The sequence below is a fragment of the Canis aureus genome, chromosome 7, assembly GCF_053574225.1.
Source record: "Canis aureus isolate CA01 chromosome 7, VMU_Caureus_v.1.0, whole genome shotgun sequence".
Taxonomy (NCBI): Eukaryota; Metazoa; Chordata; class Mammalia; order Carnivora; family Canidae; genus Canis; species Canis aureus.
Window position 1 is genome coordinate 62989733 of NC_135617.1, and position 23288 is coordinate 63013020.

Here is a 23288-nt window from a genome sequence, read left to right on the forward strand (position 1 = left end):
GCCCTCTAAAGCTACTGCATCCCTTTGCCATATAGTCTCACCCTAACTCCTACCCCTCCAAACTTCCCTGAACTTCACCTCAGATTTCTAGGACCTATTTTCAATATCTAGTGTCTTTGTTCACTGCTGGGACCAGACTAGGGCCTTCAGCACTTCACACACCTCAAGATGTCTATTCACTGAAGGATCAGACCCATCTCTCTTGCTTTGTACACCCAAGATATCTGTGTTTAACTCAGTACGATGAAGGTCTACACTACCTCTTCATTAAGTTCATGATAATTACTACCTTAGAAGTTCTGCCACCAGAGGGACTCATACTGCAGTTGACTTTTGTAAGTTAATGACTTCTCTCTCTTTTTTTTTTTAAAGATTTTATTTATTTATTTGAGAGAGAGAGAGAGTGCAAGCAGGAGGAGGAACAGAGCGGGAGGGAGAAGGAGGAGGAAAGTATCTCAAGCAGACTCCACGCTGAGCAGGGAACCCCAACAGGCTCCATCCCACAACACTGAGATCATGTAGGTCAATGACTTCTAAATTAATTTTTATAAACATCAATTTCCACACAAAAATGTAGTAGCTCATCCCTTTCTTTTTTCTTTTTTTTCCTCACAGATACTTATTGCCTTATCTTCTCTTCCAATGAACCCATCCATCCCCTACCTGTTTTCCCAAATCTTCACTCCATTGACAGTCTTCTCCACTCTACACTTTCATGGAAGCCCTGCCCTTAACATCTTAGAGCCCTTCAAGCCTGGTGTGGTCTGTGCTCTCACAAAGGAGTCCAGGCAACAGGGCAGTCCACTTTCTCCTCCCATCATCCTGACCCCCAATGAATTTCATCCTTCTTCCTTCTTTTTTTTTTTTAAAAGATTTTTTATTTATTTATTCATAGAGAGAGAGAGAGAGAGAGAGAGAGAGAGACAGGCAGAGGGAGAAGCAGGCTCCATGCAGGGAGCCCGACGTGGGACTCGATCCCAGGTCTCCAGGATCGCGCCCTGGGCTGAAGGCGGCGCTAAACCGCTGAGCCACCCAGGCTGCCCTCATCCTTCTTCCTTCTGTACTTGAGGCCAGTCCTTCACCTGTACCCTTCCTAGCTTTTCTCCCCCTGGAATTTTGCTCCATTAACCATGCTTCCTCAATAGATTTGGCATCTTTTTTAATGTTCCCATCCTCAGCTTGTAAACTTGGCCAGTTTTTCTTATGGCTCCCACCAAAACCTCCCTTGAACCTCTCCCTAAGGTTACTGATATTTTTATTTGCAAACTTGATCTTCACTTCTCAGCTTCTGCTCACGTCTTCATTCTATAGTATCTTGGTATAATCAAGCTCTCAATCCCTCATAACTTCATGGAAACCATTCTTGCTAAGGTCACTAATAATATCCTAATGGTAAACTTCAATAAATTCTCCAGTCTCTGTGATCCACCCTCCTTCATTTGGTCTGTTGGTCACTTTTCTTTTCTGAAAACTGACAACATAAAATCACATGTTATCATAGAATTTATTGTTTTCTTGTGGTCTCTTCTTTCATGATCTTAGGTCTTAGGGATTCAAAGTCCTGCTATAGCTATGCACTGTGCAGCCATAATGGTGCTGGTTTAGAAATATATGATATATATTACAATATGTAAATGGTGCAGGTCTTTCCCTGCTGTTCACCTTTTCCTACAAGGCTTGTGGGCTTGATCTTGTCCTGTATTCCTGATAAAGCCTAGCAGTGTGGACCTTCAATTGGGGAAAGAAGGAAAGGTGAAAGGAAATATGATGGGACAAGAGAATGATCCATGTAAATGATACTCTTGGTCAGACTTCAGATCTCTCTCAAGATGCTCTAGGAGAACATTTGCACTTGCAGAAATGTTAATGCTCAAAATACTGTCAATTCTACAGATACGATAATTGTTTGAGCCACAAAGCTTTCTGAATGGCCCAGGACAGTATCAAAATATTTCCTGGAAAGCATTTTGAGGGGGAGTGGTAGAAACAAAAGATATGGAATTAGTGAGTCCTTCCCTGTATCCTCTCCAAGAACTCCATTACATACTTTTTTTCCAGCCAGAAGAGCTCTCCAGAGGTAGCCTTCCAATATCTAAGCTACCTGAAATTTTCTCATGGATCTTGTTTTTCATATGGGCTGACTTATAATGGCTCTGTCTCTTCTGCCTCCAGTGGGCTTGCATATGCCAAAAGCATGTCAAACATAATTCTCATCACACGCAGGGATTCTCAATGACTGCCTGGGGGGAGAAAAACTTCTATCGGCTGTTATTTTTTTATTTTGTTGGATAGGAAGCATAAGTAATTTGAAAAATGCTAACTCCTTCTAACAGATTTAAACAATTTGTCCATTCACTGTACATAAAGAGATTTATGTTTGTACAAGCATTTCCTGGAAATACTTTAACCAATGGTATCATCTCTGATAGCTTAAGTGATAAATGACAAAAAATGAAAAATATGGGAAAAGATTTTATAGAATGCAATTGTAAGTTGAGGGTAGATATCTCTTTGACATTTCATAAATCATGGCTGTCTCTATTTACCTTCCTGCTCTTGTACCTGGTCCTTTTGAAGTTGCCTCTCCCCTAGCTATGATTTTTTTCTTTCCTTCAAATTCATGTCCCTCTTATCCTAGTAGGACGGGAGACCCTAGCAGGACAGGAGAAAAACCAGGGCCTCAAGAGTTTTGACATTTGTCTGCAGTTTCCTTCTCCTACTCCTCTGGCCTCCTTGTTTTGCAGTCTCTCTACGCCTTCTGCAGAATGGAAAGTTTTAATATCCTTCATCTCTTTACAAATTAACACAAAAATTCTGCTGACAAGCCTTATCCTTTCTAAGGTTTAAATCGCAGGGCTCGTGAGCTGTGACAATGTAAATGAGCAAGATTTCCAAAAACTGATGAGTGAGGCTTTAAATGTCCCAAAGAAGCAAGTTGCCAAGTCCTCCTTAAAGACTTCTGTAGGACAAAGTATATGGTCAGTAGTTGCTGGTGATAGGATTCACGTGCATGTGCAATTGTGGTAGGGAAGCTAGCTTTGAAGAGTAATTACAAAGCAAAAGAGCTGGTATAACCTTTGGAATTAATACACCAACAAGAGCATTTTCAGGATGAATAAAACAGCCAAAGAAGGTTAGATCACTTGTTCAAGGTCATATGTCAATTGTAACTTATGTCTCCTGTCTCCAACTTAGCACTCTTTCTTATTTCATGAGGCAGTAAGGTATAGAACATGTAAGAATGATCAGGCACTGATCAGAAAGATGAACTTTGCTCACTATAGAAAGATGTTAAGTGTCAACACAAATCTATACATCCATTTGGTCTACTTGCTGCCATTTGCTCTTCTCCCTGACAGCTTTCTGATGGCATCATCTCCATTTCTCCCTCAGGAATGAAGGGGGGATCAGGATATTCTTAAATGGAGGAAAATAAAGGAAACTTATTGACAGCAGACTTACCCTAAAAAGCAGCTTAAGGGATTTCTTTTTTTATGAGAATGTTTTTTAAAGATTTTATTTATTTATTCATGAGAGACACACACACAGAGGCAGAGACATAGGTAGAAGGAGAAGCAGGCTCACTGAGGGGAGCCTGTTGTGGGGCTCAATCCCAGGAACCCAGCAACACACCCTGAGCCAAAGGCAGACACTCAACCACTGAGCCACCCAGGCATCCCTAAAGGGAGTTATTGAACCAGAAAGAGAATCAACAGAAGAAGATATGTTGGAACATCAGGAAGGAAACAAGAATGAAGAAAAGAGTAAAAATATGGCAAATATGATAACATTTGTCTTCTCTTCTTGGATTTTCTATATTACATTTAATAGTCAAAGCAAAAAAATATAACACTGTTGATGTGATTCTCAATATATGTATGGGGAATACTTAAGAAAATTATATACAGGAAAGGATAAGAAGTAGAGTTTCTTTACTTCACTCAAACTGGTAAAATGATGACACTAGTAGATTTTGATGTCCTGTTTATATTATGCAATACCTAGAGTAATCAATTAAAAAAAACTATGCAGAGACAAATTCAAAACCACTACCAATAGGGGCATCTCAGTGGCTCAGTTGGTTAAGCCTTCAACTCTTGATTTCAGCTCAGTTCATGATCTCAGGGTAATGAGATCGAGCCCTGCATCAGGCTCACAGTGGGCATGGAGCTTGCCCTCTCCTTTCCCTTTGCTTCTCCCCACTTCTTCCTCTAAAAAAACCCCACAACACTATAGATAAATCACAATGAATTCTCTTTTTTACAGAGAGAGCGTATAGGGGAGAGAGGCAGAGGGAGAAGGAGAGAATCTTAAGCAGGCTCCACACCCAGTGCAGGGCCCAACTCAGGGCTCAATGAGGGGCTCAATCGCACAACCCTGAGATCATGACCTGATCTGAAATCAGGAATCAAAGGCTTAACCAACTGAGCCACAGAGCTGCCCCTCAAAATGAATTCTTAAAGACATTAAAGGAACTTTTAAGAAGACAGAAAAAAGAAAATAGAGAAATGAAAAACAGAACAAACCAAAGACAAAAAATAAAATGGAAGACTTGAGCCAGAAGATATCAATAATTTCCTTAAATGTAAATGTGCTAAATATACCAATTACAAGACAGATTGGTCAAGTAGATAAAAAGACATGACCCAACTATATGCTATCTATAAGAAACTGACTTCAAAAATAATAATATAGGTATGTTAAAAGTAAAAGGATTATAAAAGATATACCATGCAAACATTACTCAAATGAAAGCAAGAATAACTCTATTAATATCAGAAAAAGTAGATTTCAGGGCAAAAAAAAACTTACCAGGGACATTACATGATGATAAAAGGGTCAGCCTATCAAGAAGACATTGTAATCCTAAGTGTGTAGGTTCAAAGACAGAGCTGGAAAATGTGTGAAGGAAAAACAGAAGGGACTGAAAGGAGAAATAGACAAATACACAATTTTAGTTGGAGATTTCAGCACTCAGTTCTCAACAACTGACAGAAACCAGACAGAAAACTATACTAACTAGACCAGCATGGATATAGAACTCTGTAGTCCTATCAATCACAAGAATAGACATTTATAGAACTTTACTCAACAACAGTAGAATATACATTTTTAAGTGCCCATGGAACACACATCAAGATAGACCACACTCTGGGTCACAAAAGTGACCTCAACAAATTTTTGAAAATTGAAATCTTCCAGACTGTGTTCCTCCACCACAATGGGATTAAACTAAAAATCAAAACGAGAAGATAAAATGAAAGTCTCTAAACACTTGTAAACTAAACAAACTTCCCTAAAAGAAATCCACGGTTCAAAAAGGAAGTCTCAAGGTAAAAAGCAAAAAAGAAAAACATAAAGTATACACGCACATACACACACTCTCACTCAAGCACGCACTCACACACACAAGTAGTGCTGAGAAGGAAACTCATAGAACTTAAACTTTATATAATAAAATAGGAAATGTCTCAAATCAATCATCTAAGCTCCCGCTTAAAAAAAAAAAAAAAAAACAGGAAAAAAAGAACAAAATCAACACAGAAGGAAGGAAATAATAAAAGGATAGAAAAATCTATGAAATTAGAAACAGAAAAACAACAGAGGAAACCAATAAAAAGCTGTTTTTTGAGATTAATGCAATTGATAGACCTCTAGAAAGACTAACAAAGAAAAAAAAGAACACCCAATTTATCAATATCAGGAATGAAACAGTAGATATTACCACAGACCCTGTAGACCTCAGGGGATGCTATGAGATACTATAAACAGCTTACACATGTAAATTTAACAAGTTCTGTAAAATGAACCAATTCCTTATAGAGCATAAACTACCACGACTTACCCAATATAAAAGAGATAATTTGAATAGCCCTATTACCATAAAGAAAATCGATTTTGTAAGTTAAAAAATCCTGAAAAAGAACCCTCCAGGCCCAGATAGTTTTACTGGCGAATTCTACCAAACATTTAAAGTTTTAATATCAATTCTATACACTCTTCCAGAAAATAGAAGAGGCAGGAACACTTCTCAGTTCATTTAAGAAGCCACTATCACCTTGATACTAACACCAGACAAAGACAGTACAAAAAAAATAAATAAATAAAGCTCAGAATCCGTCATGAATATAGATGCAAAATTCTTAACAAATATCAGCAAATAGAATTCACCAAGATATAAAAAGCCAACCTCAGAAGGTCACATACTGCATGATTTTATTTGTATAACATTTTTTAGAATGACAAAATTGTAGAGATAGAGAACAAGTCAGTGATTGCCAAGGGTTACAGATGCCGTCATGGTGATGGGGCATGGGGCTATCAATGGGTAGCATGGGGGACATCTTTGTGGAATAGAATAGCTCTGTATCTTGACTGAGGTGATGGTTACACAAATCTATGCACATAAGAAAATGACATAAAGCTATGCCCGCATTATACCAACATGTTTCCTGGTTTTGCTACCATGTTATGCACCGTGTTATGTAAGATTTAACTATTAGGGGAAACCAGGGGAAGGGTATATGGTATTCTATACACTCTTTGCACATTCCTACAGATTTACAATTATTTCAAAATAAAGAGCTTAAAAATCACTTTGTATCTCAGCCAGTAGATTCATCATGCTAGACTTTGCTCTACCTCTGGCCAGGTCCCCGTGTCCACCCCATTGCTGTTTCAATGTCCTAGGGAGTGTCAGTTCCCACAAAACATTTTCTCAAGTCTTAATATTTGCAGCTGTTCCTTCCCATCAATAAATTAGAACTCAGCACCAAAGTACCAGTGAAGCCATAATTTTGTCCTTTGCTCATAAAGTCAGTGTTTTTCCTCTCTATGGTCTCTCCTTCGCCATCTGGGAAGTTGAAACCAGAAAGATGATGGAGAAGAAGGTGGTCTTGGTAGCATCAGGCGTGGATGCAGTGGCGTCTATAGCTCTTCTCCCAGAGACTTTCCACATTGCCACCCAGAGTTCACATGGCTGGGTGTGGTGTCTCAGTTGTGTGTTTGGAAGGTGAAGAAAAGCCAACATTGCTGGCTGGAGAGCAGATACTGGGAGCTCAAAGTGCCAAAGCTGCAGATGGGGCTGAGGCAGACGGGACCAGGAACACCAGGTGCAGATCAAAACCCAATTACTTCTGTAATCAATCTTCTTATCAGAGCCCTAATTGCTCTAAGGATAGAATACTGAAAGTGGCAGGCCCCTGCAAGGTGATCTCATTTATTCCTAACAGCCACCCTTATACCATTTACATGTATGCAGCATTATATAAGCTAACAGAATGCTTGCACAGGTGTGAGTGCACTTGAGTCTTACAACTTATGTGCACTAAATAACCACTGTAGAGTTAATAGCTTAGATAAGTGACCATAACCAGGGTTGATCTCACAAGTTAACCATTTATGAGGTTTTGGGATATCATAGAGAAAGATTTCCCCCAACCTGGACCACTGCGTGTATTCTGACCATGCCTGAGTGTTTTGGGGGAGAAGGGGAAAAGGAGTTCATAGTGGACTTACAAAGGCTGACCTTTGGAATCTTTATTCCACTGAAGGCTGATTCACTCCCAGCACTACCTTTGACTAAGAGGCAGAGCCATTCGTTCTGTATTTCCACTAAAATAGCTTCTAAGAAGTCAAGCTAATTATATGCCAAGATATGTCTTTGATATCCTAATTCAGTCCAGGGCTTTCTCTTCTCTTATACCTCAAAGCTTGCTTCCACACTGGAATCCTGTTGTCAATCATCCCTCAGCCCCCAGAGCCTAGCACTGTGCTCCTGTGCAAGCAAAGGAGGGACACACATATTGTTGGCTTTCTTGGCTGCTGAAACTGGGTGATAGAACAGCCCATCCATGCCTAAGCATCCCTGGACAACTTGGTCGTTTTGTACAGCAGATTGACTCTTGTCAACAACCTCATTAAAAGTTAGATTCATCTTGGTGACCAGTGTTCAGGTTCTTCATCTCCTCACTTCAATAAAAGCCTCAGACTCTATCTGAAGCACAGGAAATGAGCCTGGAGAACCAAACATAAAAGCGGCTAGGTATTGACACCTTGAAGCAGCTTAAGTCTGAAGCAAGGCACTTGCAAGGCTCAATAATGAAACTCCAACTCCCAAGAATAGGATTAAAAGACCAGCATCTTAAGAGTTCTTCCAGAAAACACCTAGTATATAACTTGCAAGTACACGACTATAAAGCACCAACTCTTTTACAGCATTTTCAGCAAATCTGCATATGTTTGATCTTAAACTTCTAATATTGGGCAAATTGAGGAATGTGAGGACCAGCTCTTGTATATAACACACCTCTAAAGTTTATGAAGAAGGCTTGCACATACCACACTCCCTTGGTCCTAAACCAAGCCTGTGAGAGAGGCAGAACAGGCCTATAAAAATAAGAACTATGCCCATCAGCATGTGCAGGCTTCACTGTCTTAGAGCAGGTGCTGACCTTTTAATCTCCCTCCTCTATCTCTGAAAGCAAAACACTATTTCTAAATTTTTTTTTTAATTTTTATTTATTTATGATAGTCACACACAGATAGAGAGAGAGAGGCAGAGACACAGGCAGAGGGAGAAGCAGGCTCCATGCACCGGGAGCCCGATGTGGGATTCGATCCCGGGTCTCCAGGATCGCGCCCTGGGCCAAAGGCAGGCGCCAAACCGCTGCGCCACCCAGGGATCCCCAAAACACTATTTCTTAAGGAAATACGCCACACAGCTAAACCAAGAACTATCCATATTTAAGGAGTTTTGTTTGTATATAGTTTTTATTTGATAAATCATGAAAATGACTCATGAATAAATTTAATTCCTATTATTTCTTTTCAACCAATATCACCAAATAACTTTTTTAAGATTTTAAAAAATTCATTTATTCATGAGAGAGAGAGAGGCAGACACAGGCAGAAGGAGAAGCAGGCTCAATGCAAGGAGCCCTATGTAAGACTTGATCCCAGGGCTCCAGGATCATGCCCTGGGCCAAAGGCAGGTGCCAAACGGCTGAGCCACCCAGGGATCCCCTCACCAAATAACTTAATTCATTAGCAAGACTTTCTAACTGATTAAATTGTGCTCAGTGATTTATGCCTCCAAAAAATACCTAGCTTTTCTTTTCTTTCTTCCTTCTTTTCTTTCTCTTTCTTTCTTTTCCTTTCTTTCTTTCTTTCTTTCTTTCTTTCTTTCTTTCATTTCTTTCTTTCTTTCATTTCTTTCTTACTTTTCTTTCTTCTTTCATTCTTTTCTTTTTCTTTTTTTTTTCTTTTTTTTTTTTTTTTTTTTTTTTTTTTTTGTAGTCTTTGAGTCAATAGAAAGCAGAGAAACTTGAGAGGAAAATTGCTTTAGTACAAAGCCTGAAGCTGGGTGGGCCAAAGTAAAATAGCTCCAGGAGATTGCTTAGTGCTCCTGGCAGCACCACGTAATCCTGGGAAGTCCAAGGCCACAGTGCTTCTCCTACACCCAACATTTACTGCTCGGCAGTCTTCTCAATAATCGCAAACGTCAGGGGGCAGAGGTGGGGTAGTTGGTTAAAAACCAAAGTTCTACAATTTCTTTGTTAACTTTTGAGTAGGAAAAAAATCTATAGTAGCCATAATGCTATAAGCAGAAATTCCAAGTTCCTGTTCAATTGCACATCTTGGAAGTTATCGCTTAATAAAAAGCATGCCCACTATATATTAGGTAGTATTCTGAAGCCATTTCAAAGGCTCACTAAAATATTTCCTTTGGAAAGAATAGTTCATAATTAAAGATTCAAATTTTGAATGGATAACTCATGATTAAAAAATTGAAAGTGTACAGGGAAATATCTTCCTGACACTCATTTCCCACCCTAAAGGACTCTAGCATTAACAGTATCTTTTGTATAGTGTGGGACAGTAGAAACAAATATATAACATATTCTTAAACTTTTTTTTTCTTTTACTAAATGAAAGCCATTTTACAAATGACAGGTTGACCACCACTCTAACCCTTTAATCTTCTACTTAGTGTAGCTTCAAGATTTCAAAGGACCTAAAGGAACTCCTCCTTCTCTATAACTGTATAGTATTTCATTGTATGGATGGACCATATTTAACCAGTACTGTACATATGGCATTGTTTTAAAATTTTTGCTTTTATAAACAATACTGATTAGTTGCCTCTTATAGACATAATTTTGGAACATATATATCTTAAAGGTAAATTCTCAGAAAAGGAATTGCATTTGTATGTTTGTAATCATGATAGACACAGTCAAGTTTCTTTTCCCTGACCAAGTATGTGTTGATACGAAGCCTATATTTTTTCTGATTCTTACCATCTCAGAATTCTTTGGTTTGAAGTTAGTTCATGATGAACTTCATCATGCAATCCAACGTATCATGGCACATTTTATCACACATCTAAGAATCCTCATGTCCTTAAGAATAATCCATAGAAAACTAAGCAGAATGGCCAAGTCAAAAGAATGAATATAGGATATAGCTCTGGTCTTTGGAAAAAGACCTGGAAGCGCTGCAGGTGATATTCTAACTAGAACTTACTGTATTTCTCTGATTCAATCTGACAGCCTAAATACTTCTAGTAATGCTTCAGCAGAGACATAAGCACGAGTCTTAAACGTGTCTAGAAATTTGCATTACATTTGCTTCAATTCTGGATGCTTTCAAAGTTCATTCACAAAAGGCAGTGAATTCCATTTCCCTCCTCTCAAAAGGTAAATGTGTCTCACTGTTATTTTGTTTGCGAAAGATAATGGATTTGTTTAACCCAAACACTCAATCAGTACACAGCTGCTCCAACATCAGGCATAGTTCTAAAGGTTCCATCCACTTATCAGTATTTAAAATGTTCTTAAATATGGGATGATGAACTTGAACATGCATGTCTTAAGGCCAAAAATCTTACTTAAGCAGACATTCCTGCTTTTCACTTCATCTGTTTTCACCTGAAACAAGGATGTTGTGGCAACAACTAGCAATAACTGTGCCAGCTTGTCCTTTCAGAGAAATGTTGTTCTTTTTATAATTGAAAAGATCAGGAGCTCTATAGCAGATGCCAGACCATGTCCAGAGGAATTCACGTTTTGGGGTGTAACAATAGCTTACTAGTGAATCCACAAATAAGTGCAATAACATTGTCATTTCAGGAGTGATGTCATCTAAGTTGTAGTGCTTGTTGTCTGCCTTTACTCAAGGGGTTCCTTTGTTCTCTATAACTAATGAGTTCTTTGTAACTCATTTGGTATAGCTTGTGTATCTTCTACATGACTCATAAGTCATTCTTCTAAGAAGCCTGATTGTGGGGTATACACTTTAATAAGCTTGTACTTTCTCATATGCTGTGGACATATCCCTGCTGCATTTTAAGGATGTGAGCAAAGCAACTGTCTCTTCAGTGCTCCCAAGGCTAGGACAAGCAGTTTAGATAGTGTTGCCTTAGGTCTGACCGCATGTACTGATTCATCCAGTGAAGTCTATCATGGTTTGTCATTCAACTGCTAGTGGGGCTAGGCACACAATCTTGAAATAGTCTGCTTTTAAGCTGACTGGCCAGGTCTCTTTCACTTGGGACAGTATCAGAGGTAGTAAAAAATCTAAATCCTCCATTGACAATATAGTTTTCCTTATTTGTTCAGTCACTTAAATTTTATTTTGTTTTTCGTATAGCCTTTCCATTCCTTTCCTCAAGATGCCTGGCTCCTCTGTCTGCAAGTAAATATTTGGAAGCAATTTCTTAGTGAGTCCTTCCAGAAACTTCCTACACATATATAGGCAAATATATCCTTCACCCAAAACATATGCAATAGTATTGTAGTATTCTTTTATCAATTTCCCCAGTATTATTAGTATACTCCTTTGGAACAGGCAAGCATTATAACATGTTTTTCAAAAGCTACATGTTAAATCATTACTTTTTCTCTGAGAAAGAGTCCTTGCTCCTTCCTGGGATTTTGGCAGTTCCCTGTATCACCAGCAATTCACTTACAAAATTTCTCCTGAGTGCTATCTCCTGGGGAGATTTAAAGCATTTTTATTATGAAACTCTTCATCATTATCAACCTTTATTCCATCTTGTTTCTGTTGTCCCTTACTGGATTATTTTAAAGCAAATTCTGGATCTAATTCATGCTGGCAAGACTTTTACAAAAATGAATAAGAATACCCATTTCAGAGGGTATAATTTACTAATATCTTCCTCAAGGCTAGAGAGAACCTTACTTGTGGTCAATCCCACGAGAAATATCTTCCCTTCTCAGTGTGGTCACTATTATAACCCTGTGCTGTTCAGCAGCTCTGTGGATAACTTTTTATAGATAGAAAACTGAAAGGTGGGATGATACCAGGGTGGTTCAGTCAGTTAAGCATCCTACTCTTGATTTCAGCTCAGGTCATGACCTTAGGGTTATGAGATCAAGCTCTATGTCAGGCTCTATGCTGGGCATGGAGCCTGTTCAAGATTCTTTCTCCATCTCCCTCTGACACTCCCCCATTCTCTTGAAAATAAAAAAAGAAAAAAGAAAGAAAACTGGAAGGAACCCCCAAAAAAGGATTAGAAATGAGGAATATGGCACAGAGGACCAAGAACCGGCCCACACAAAGGGTTCAAAGGAGACATCCTTTACCCCATGAAGATTTTGGGGAAGGGTCCCCTTCTTCCCCATTTGTCCAAAATAAACAAGCTGGCCATATCAGGCCTTCTAACTAATCATACTTCTTCTCTTTCCACTAATATAGCCAGGTAGGAGACCTTCAGTGATTCTTCCCCCCCTCCAAAAGACTACTGAAAACAGACACTGGCTCATAAGAGTCCCTGGGAATCTTTCTATGGGAATACGAGAAATAGAAGAGATAGGGAATAGTAAACAGAACCAGAAGAGAGCTTAGATATTTATATATGTACACACACACATAGAAACTTGAACTATGTAGACTCTTATAGGTAGACTAGAGACAGGGTAGGAGAAAGTGATGCTTAAAGCTCTGGCTGGAATATGGAAATAACATGTTTGGTGAATCGCTAACATGGGCAGGATGGGTCAGAGGCCAATCTTTCAACCTGAATTGAAGTGCTAACAGTAGTACTAGAAACCAGCACACATATACTTACTTAAATATAAGTGTTTAAGTACTCCCATGGATATTTAATAGAAGAGGTTTGTACTGGCTTAGCGAGACTTTACAAATAAGATAACCTGTGCAGGGATGCCTGGGTGGCTCAGCGGTTGAGCACCTGCCTTTGGCCCAGGGCATGATCCTGGAGACCCTGGATCAAGTCCCACATTGGGCTCCCTGCAGGGAGCCTGCTTCTCCCTCTGCCTGTGTCTCTGCCCCCCCCACCTGGGTCTCTAATGAATAAATAAATAAAATCTTAAAAAAAAAAAAAAAGGATAACCTGTGCAGCAGAGTTTCTTCCTTTTATGACTCCTGGGAAGGTATGTGCCAGAATGGAAATTGGCTCAATCTGGGGCCCAAATTTTTCAAGAAATGTGTTAGGATAGGCTAACTCTTAGAGAGCCACCCAAAACATAAGAAGTCACCTTAGGGGAAAGAAGAGAAATTCTAGACTCTAGGTCAGAGCTAAAAGGAAGGAAATAAAGGGCTACTCACCAGAAAGAAAAACCATTGATGTTGGCTAGCACTGAAGAAAGCATTTATGAAAGGGAATCTTAAAGCCAGAAGTGGTCTGGGACTAGGAACAGGAACGCAGCCAAGGGATCTGGGGCCAGAAAGACAAATGTCCAGGTGGAGGGAAGCAGGAATACCTGACTCACGGAGAGTCAGAGGAAGGTATCCTGGGGAAACATGCTTTTTCTTAAAAATAATATATTCAGTAATTTACTCTACATTGAACTTTGGTAGATCTTAAACCAAAGGAGATTTCTTCCAAGTAGGAAAAAGTTACAGTTGAATCAAACCCTTGTTAATCTGCCATGCTTTAGGCTATGTCAGATTCTGCATTAGTGCTCATTGGAGTCTTATTAAACCCTCTTATAAGGGTGGGGGGTGGCTCAAGGGTAACTTAAAAGAGAAATTACAGAGCTTGCTTCTGATTCAAAAAGCAATGGCATGTCTCCAATAGGACTATTTACCAGTGGTACCAAGCACTGCCTAACTCTAGACTAAAGTGAAAATGGCAGACAAATATTTATTCATGGAAGAGGCACTAATTATGAAATCGTATTATGATCTTGTTAGCACAGCACAAACTATTCTAGCCAAAGGTATTCCATGACCTTGGCTTCAATATTGCATGAGCTAATTCTTTATCCTTGAAGTGTTTAGGAACTAAGTGAGGGAATTTGTATAATTTACCCATTCTTCTTTGCATCTATTTAAGTGCCTTGCTCTTTTTCAGTTTTGAAGTTTGATAGGAGAGATTGCCCCAGCATCATAGCTGAATCAACCTGGAGTTTTTACCGGCTTTTTTTTCCTAGAAGAAAGCATTCGCACATGATGTTCCATTCTCAGGTGGTTTGGTGGTTTTTATGTAAGGTTCTAGGACTACTAGTTAATGCCTATCATCTTCAAAATGATAAGCATGGTTCCTCCACCTCCATCTTACTAGTATCAAGGTTAGTACAGATCAACTGCATCAAGCTGTTCCCCATGGACAGACACCTTAAAGCTCCTCCAGGTCCCTCCCAGAACAGTTCTTAGCTGCTTCATAGTTATCTGTGTGAAGGCTGGTGACATTGAACATTGAACCTGACAGGTTCCCACGGGGAGAGAGAATAAGAAATTCTTTTATATTCATTTTGCTACCTGAGCTGGGGCAGTTTCTGTGGCAAATTTAACCTTCCTAGTTGGGCAGATACACATCTATCACGAATACCTCATGTTCCCTCATCAACTTCACTAATGAGATTGGGGGGAAGTGACCACAGCTGCTATATTCAGTTAACTAGGCAGGCAATGTTCCAAATTTTCAAATGCTCCAATTTTATTAACAATATATAGAGATGACGACAGACACTAGGTCATTTCCTTCTCTTTAATCATTGCAGGCAGAACCCATTGACATTGTAAACACACAAAAATACAGGATTTTTCACCAGTCAACACAATTCTTCAGTTGAATGCACTGACATTTTCTGAAGGCTAGCCTCTTGGGAAAGTTTTGTCTGATAAAGCTTATCTCTTTCTTTAATGACAAATTCTAAGGCCATCTCAGTGGCCTTTGATATCTGACATGGATTTAGAAACAACCATTGATTTGTGGGATCCAGAAGTAAAACTCAATCTTCCTCCAGCAGACCTCGAGATTTGGGTACACCAGGGGTTGAAACAAGATGTGACATCCTACCAATTGACACAAACATTGTGATTTTCAGAATTTTCAATTTGTAGTCACTCAGCCAGAGTTAACTGGATTAAAATGTGTAATGAATTTTTTGTTGCCTACAATAAAATATTTCAGCATGGCAGTTTATCTTTTCCTTTGCTGCCTGTCAACCGGCTTTTTAAAATGTTTGAACCTTTGAACAAATACTTTGTAGATCAACTTATGGTCCTACAGTAGTACTGAATATTTGCAATCAAGCTTTCCACATTTTGGTTATCTAAAAAAATCAGCTGAGAAACTTTAATCAATATATTCAATAGAGTGCCAACATACTTCAGCTTTTAGGGGGAAAAAAGCAATTATTTAAAATAAAGCTTGTAAACAGGATGAAATTGAAATCTATCCTAACAAAAGCAAGAGAAGAAGTGAACCTATCAGAATGCTCACAATAAGAAAAAGAGTGACAACATCAAATATTGATGAAGATGTGGAGAAACTGAATCATTCTGATATTGCCGGAGGGAATGAGAATTTAACAAGTGTACAAGATTTAATTCCCTTAACCTTTTATTGCAAAATAATTATAGGTTCACAAGAAGTTGCAACAAACATGTGCAAGGATGTTCTGTGCACCCTTCAGCCATCATCCGTCAATGGTAACGTGATAAATACCTATAGTACAATATCAAAGCCTGGAAATCATTGGTACAAAGCACTTACTCAGATCTCTGCAGTTTCACATCTGTTCATTTGTGTGTCTGTATAGTTTTATGCAACTTTATTGGAATCACCACCATAATCAAGATACAGAATTATTTCCTCACTGAAACTTGTGCCACTCCTTTTGTAGTCACACCTGCTCTGTCACTCCCATTCCTAATCTTGGCCAAGCATTAAATTTTGTGATTTCAAGAATATTCTAGAATATAGGGGCACCTGGGTGGCTCAGTTAGTTAAGTGTCTGTCTTTGGTTGAGGTATGATCTCATTGTGATGGGATCAAGCCCCATTTCAGGCTCCACACTCAGAGAGGAGTCTGCTTCAGATTCTCTCTCCCTCCCCCTCTGCACTGCCCCCTGCTCATGCTTTCTCTCTCAGATAAATAAATAAAATCTTTAAAAAAGAATATTCTAGTATGTTATATCATCATTATACAGTGTGTAATCTTTTGAAATTGGCTTTTTTTCACTCAGTGTAATTCCTCTGTCATGTATATCAATAGTTAGCTCTTTTTTCATTACTGAGTAGTAGTTCTGAATGTGCTGCAGTTTATTTAACTTTTTACCCATTGAAGGACACCTGCATTGTTCCCACTGCTTGGTGAATTTGAATAAAACTGCTATGAACATTTGTGAATAGACTTTTGTGTGAACATAATTTTTATTTTCCTAAAAGATAAATTCCCTAGAGTACAACAAATGGGCCACATGGTAACTGTATGTTTCATTTTAAAAGAAATTGCCAGACTAATTTCCAGAGTAGTTGTACCATTTTACATTCCTGCCAGCAATGTATGGAAACCTATTTTCTCTTCATCCTGACCAGCAGGTGGGGTGGTCACTATTTTTAATTTTAATAATTCTGACAGGTGTGTAATAATAACCCCTTGTGGTTTTAATTTGCATGCATCTACTGGCTAATGAGCTCCGTATCTTTTCATGTGTTTATTTACCATCTATGTGTCCTCCTCGGTAAAAATATCTGTTCAAGTCAAGTATTTTGCCCATTATCTTTTTTGTTTCAAGAATTTATTTATTTATTTTAGAGAGAGAAAGAGCAGAGGTGTGGGAGAGGCAGGAGAGAGAGTCTTAAGCAGACTCCCAGCGGAGTGCAGAGCCTGATGAAGGGCTCAGTCTCAACCCCAAGATCATGACCTGAGCAGAAACCAAGAGTCACATACTTAATTGATTGAGCCAGGTGCCCCTATTTTGTCCATTTTCTAACTGGGCTGATACTTTTCTTCTACTGTTGGGTACTAAGTGTTACATACATATTCTTCCTACAAAAACTTTATGGAATATGTGGTTTGAAAATATTTTCTAATGTTGTCAGCATCCAGTTAATCAATTTCCCCCTTTATAGATTGTTCTTTTTCAAAATTCATTCATTTTGCTTTTTCAAAATTGTTTTAGCTATTCTAGGTCCTTTACTTCCCATATGAATTTAAGAATAAGCTTGTATATATCTACAAAACACTTTGCTGGGAATTTGATAGGGACTGCATTAAACCTATAGATCAATTTGGAGATAACTGACATCTTTACTATGCTGAGTCTTCCAATCCATGAATATGGCATCTCTCTCCATTTACTTAGGTTTTCCCATGATTTCCATCATCAACATTTTGTAATTTTCAGCATACAGATCCTTTACCTGTTGAATTTATACTGAAGTATTCCATTTTCTTCAGAGCGATTAGAAATGGTACTGTTTTTAATTTTGGTTTTCACATGCTTGTTGTGTATCCATAAAAATGCTATTGATTTTTGTGTGTTCTCCTTGTAACCTGTGACGTTTTTAAAATTATTACTCATGAAAGACACAGAGAGAGAGGCAGAAACACAGGCAGAGGGAGAAGCAGGCTCCCTCTGGGGAGCCCAACGTGGGACTCAATCTCAGGACCCTAGGATCACAACCTAAGCCAAAGGCAGATGCTCAACCGCTGAGCCACCCAGGAGTCCCTGTCATCTGTAACCTTGCTGAACCCACTAATTCTAGGAATTAAAAAAATTCCTTTGGATTGTCTATGTAGACACTGAAGTCACCTGCAAATAGGTATAGTTTTTGTTTCCATTCCAGTGTACATGTCTTTGATTTCTTGTCAAGATTTAATTTGAAAGTTCTATAATTGTGTTTGAGAATGTGATGACTTGTTTGAAGAATCACTGGCTGCAATTCCTGTTTTTAAATGGACGCATTTACAGTCTATTTTAGAAAGTAGTGAAATTGTGAAGGCCTACAGTTCTGAAGCATTTAAATTCAGTGAAATATTCAAAAGCATCAGAGACAATTTATTTAATCAATTTTGTCTTGGAAAAATATTTGCTGAAGAAAGGTAAGCACTAGAGATAAAATAAAACATATTGAAAATATTCATGGGTGACATTTGTGCATTTTCATTCCAAAAAATAAAATTTAGAATATTTAGTACATATCTGCTACATTTAGCAGATGTGCTCTGATCTTACCCAATATTTCAGCACCTATAGAGAGTTTATTTTCACAATTAAAACTATGATGACCAACAGAGGAATCAATTGAGCTATCCATTCCAAGTTCGTTATCATAATATACAGCTTTGATTGCAGGCTAAATATTGGAAATAATATCACATTGAGATAAATACATTTTTTTCAGAAAAATACAGTGAAAGATAATGGTTAGGAAACTGGTTAACAGCTGTGAGTGGACATTCTCTTCGTTATTTTTAAATGTTTAACTGTCAGGGGATGCCAGGATGGCTCAGTGGTTGAGCGTCTGCCTTTGGCTCAGGTCGTGATCCCAGGGTCCTGGGATCGAGTCCCACATCAGGCTCCTCGCAAGAAGCCTCCCTCTCCCTCTGCCTGTGTCTCTGCCTCTCTCTGTGTGTCTCTCATGAATAAATAAATAAAATCTTAAAAAAAATAAAATGAATATTACTAAATAAATAAATAAATAAATAAATAAATAAATGTTTAACTGTCAGTATAAGGCTTTTTTCCTGCTTTAATGTAAATGGGTCTTATTTTCTAGAAAATATATCATTTTGAAAAGTTTAAGTAGAACAATTTTAGGTCTATCAATATAATAAAAGTTCAAATTGGTCAATATATGTTTCAAAAAGTTATAGAATATTAACTATAAAAAGTTATAGAATATTAACTATTTTTTAAAAGATTTTATTTTTTCATTTGTGAGAGAGAGCATGAGCACGGAGAGGGGCAGGGAGAGAAGCAGGATCCCTGCAGGGAGCCCGAAGTAGGGCTCTATCCGGAGACTCTGGGATCGTGACCTGAGCTGAAGGCAGATGCTCAACTGACTGAACCATCCAGACACCCCAAATTTTAACCATTTTTCGTATTTCCTTTCACTCTCAAAAACAGTCCTGGTTTAGACATTACATTATAATGATTAGCTTTGGTATAACTTAACTTTGAAATCAGATATATTCAGCATCTTGAAATTCTAAGGTAGAACTGATGACATAGGTACAAGAATAAGGAATTATCTGGTGAGAAAGTGGGATGGATGGCCAGAGTAATCCCAATGAGGTGAAATTAAGGCATGTGCACATCAGAAAGAGCAGGCTTAGGGGTTGTGCTCTGAGAGCTAGAACTCTGCATTTGCAGGAGAGAGAGAAGTGTGCTATGGTAACATGGCAATGTTGCTTGTTATGGAGTAGCAGCCTTGTACAGAATTGCAATACAGGACTGCAGATCTATAGGGACTGGAAAAGAAGTTCATTGGATTGGGTGAAGATCCTTAAGGTCCTATAATCTGTTTCTGGGTTTTTCTCTTTAGTAACGGTGGTGACTGACTAAATGGATAGGTACACTTTCTCCAGGGAAGAAAATCTGATACTGCACCTGCTGCCAGGATGTCCCGTGATTTTTAGCCAGGGAATGCAAAGAGATGGCCACTGGCCATCAGCCCAGAGTGTTCTTCAAGGAGTTTACCTAAGAATCCTCTGTCCCTGTGTTTCCAACCAAAGCAAAGACAGGGAAGATCCCACTTGTACTGAAGGCATTAACTTAGAGCAAAAGAGAGAGAGGGATATTGAAACAAAGACAAAGAACCCTGTTACCCTAGAGTTCTAATAGTTAGTAGACAGAGGAGGTGCGTCAGTTCCCTGAGGCTGTTGGAACAAAGGACTACAAACTGGGTGGCTTCAAACAACAGAAATGTACTCTCTCATGGTCCTGGAGGTTAAAAGTTCAAAGTCAAAGCATTGTTTTCTGCGAAGCCTCTAGAGGAGGAGGGTCCTTCCTTGCCTCTTGCAGCTCCTGGAAGCCCCTAACATTCCCTAGCCTATGGCCAATCACTGTTTCTGATTTCATATGGCTCCTTCCCTCTGTGTCTCTTTTCTTCTTCCTCCTCCTCCTCTTCTCTTTCTTCTTCTTCTTCTTCTTCTTCTTCTTCTTCTTCTTCTTCTTCTTCTTTAGATTGTATTTATGAGAGAGAGAGAGAGAGAGAGAGAGAGAGAGAGCACGAGCTGGGGGAGGGGCAGAAGGAGAAAGAGGCTCCCCATTGAGCAGGGATCCTGATGCAGGACTCCATCCCAGGACCCCAGGATCATGACCTGAGCCAAAGGCAGACACTTAACCAACTGAGCCACCCAGGCACCCCTCTTTTCCTCTTCATATAGGGACACCAGTGATATTGCATTAAAAGCCCACTCTACTCCAATATGGCCTCATCTTAACATACATCTTAATTATATCCACAAAGACCATTTATCCAAATGAGGTCACATTCTCAGGTACCAGCGGTTAGAACTCCAGCATACCTCTTTGGGGGACAAACTTCCACTCCAGTCAAGATTTTTGAGGAGACCCAGTCAGTGAAGGGAAAGAATGTGTTATACTCAGATTATAGGAATCTTTAGTAATCTTAGAGAAACAAGCATGTAAACTCAATACAAAGAGAAACATGAAATACCATGAAAAATTTTGTGAATTTGTATTAGCCAGAAACATTTCAACAAATAATCTCTTCAGATACTGTAAGAAGGGAAACCTACCATAAGACAAAGTTTCTCATTTCTGGAAGAGATTTTTGAATATGTATGTTCTACTGTTAGGAATGGATATGACCAAAGCCCAGTTATGATAAAATAATACTAGGTATTGACATATGCCATTTGAAATACTTAATGCTATTACTGACCCCAAAGAAAATCAAATGCAAGCCCAGTCATATCTCCACAGAATCAGGAACCTACTGGTCTTTGCTTGAGGAAATTTCCCTAGGAGCCATGAAGTAGTTCATATAAATATGCTGACATCTTTCAACAGCTGGAAGTACTCATTCTGGGTGTTAACACAGCAGGGAACAATCAGAACTGGAAGAAGAAGAAGTGATTGGCATGCTGACACACTGCCATAAGAATTGCAGCGGGGAACAATTACATTGCTCAAAAAACACTTCACAATTGGATAGGAAGGGAATTATGTCAGTGCTGAAAGATTTCACAGCTGTACTCCAAAACAAACCTGGAAATGCACATTATAGGTACTGGAAACAAAAGAATCTATTATTTTGCCTTCTTTTAGGTAAGTGGTAAAGTACTGGGAGGTAGCAGAAAAGATAATTCTAAAGGGCAATTTAGCCTCCTGTCAGCATCTGGGTCTTGCTAGTTGTCACTTCCAAATGTATAACTACCAATCCACAAAAAGCAGGGGTAGGCTTTGTGTGAAAGGTTAGAATGAACACAGTCTGATAATTCTCTCTCGTTTTGCCCAGAATGGTTATTTCACTATATTGATTCAGGGCTCAGAAAATTTCTGGCATCAGTTTGTAGTAAGATTTTTGGTGTATGGTCGAAGGAACAATTAAAAAAAAAAATCTGACTTCGGAACACTAGGTAGGTAGAACAAATTCAATCCATTGATTTAAGAAAGCTCCTAGGATCGTTGTGAATTTAAGTAATGGTAATAAGCAGAACACAGTAACCTAATTTACCGCTCCACTGCCCTCCCCTGCATCTTGTTTGGGTTGCTAAGCCCTAGTCTCTCACTTCTTGACCAACCTTCCCATTCAGCTGTGTGACACCCCGCTGGCACCTGCAAATCACCGTTCTCCTTTGCCAGCTGGCTCCGGCCTAGGTTCTGCCACTAGGGGACACTAGAGGGAGACCGGAAAGGTACTGCTGTGATGAAGCTTGTTTCCTAATTTGAGTCTGGCTTTTAGGACTGTCATCCCAGCAACTCTTTGTTCACCCCAGCCAGCGGCAGTTGGTTCCGGTTCTTTCCAGCCTCCCAGAACCAGCCTCATCACACTCTCTCAGAGCCACCAGCCGACAGCTAGTGCCCTTTCTTCAGATGTCTGAGTCCTCCATGTACTGCCCTCACCCAAGTGACCAAGTATCAGCAGCAGCTGGGCAGCAGTCCCCACTCTGAGCTACGGAGGGACTAGCACTGAGTTTCTGTCTGAGTTTCTAATAACCCCAGTAACCTTCCCTGGCCCAAAGGGTGCTACTGGAGCACTCCCCCTTTGCCTTTCTAGCTCTCCAGGATCAGTCAGCCAATTCCTTACACTCAATTCTTCCTGCTAACAAACTGGTGCTGAGTCTCTTTTCCTGATCAGACCTTGACTAAAAGATGTCTGTATATTAATGCAATTTCTCTATATACTGTTGACTGAACCATTATATTTGGTTGGCAAATGACTGTAGGTCATTTACTAGTGTGTATAGCTATAAGATAGATGTGCGCATATGTGTTTGCTTGGAGCTTAAATGTATCATCACCCAAGCTGCTTAGCCTGTGCCTCAGATCTCTCACCTGAGATGATGGTCTAGAGTGTTCAGATATGCCTGACCTGAAAAAATCCTCATAGCACATATTCACTCATTAGCTTCATCATTACATGATTACATTCCTTGCATTGATGACACAGCAACTTTTTAGATCACGGCTTTGAAGAATGCTTAGACTTTAAAAACAACTATTTGCTTATTTTAGTGGGGGGGGGGAGTAGGGGCAGAGGGAGAAAGAGAATCTCAAGCAGACTCCCAGAGCACAGAGCCCCACATGGGGCTCAATCTCACGACCCTGAGATCATGACCCAAGCCAAAATCAAGAGTCAGATGCTTACCCAACTGAGCCACCCAGGTGCCCCAACAACTATCTTTGATTCCTTGCGCATCCATTCCAAAAGTCAATGAATTATTATCTTGACAGAGCTGAAGTTAAATGTTTGAGACACTAAGGAAGTAGACATATTAATCTATATTGGAGAAAAACTGCCAAGATAAAAGAAAAGGCACATTATTAACCAATAACCAGGGTTAATCAGTCCTTGAATAAACATGATGTTGTGGG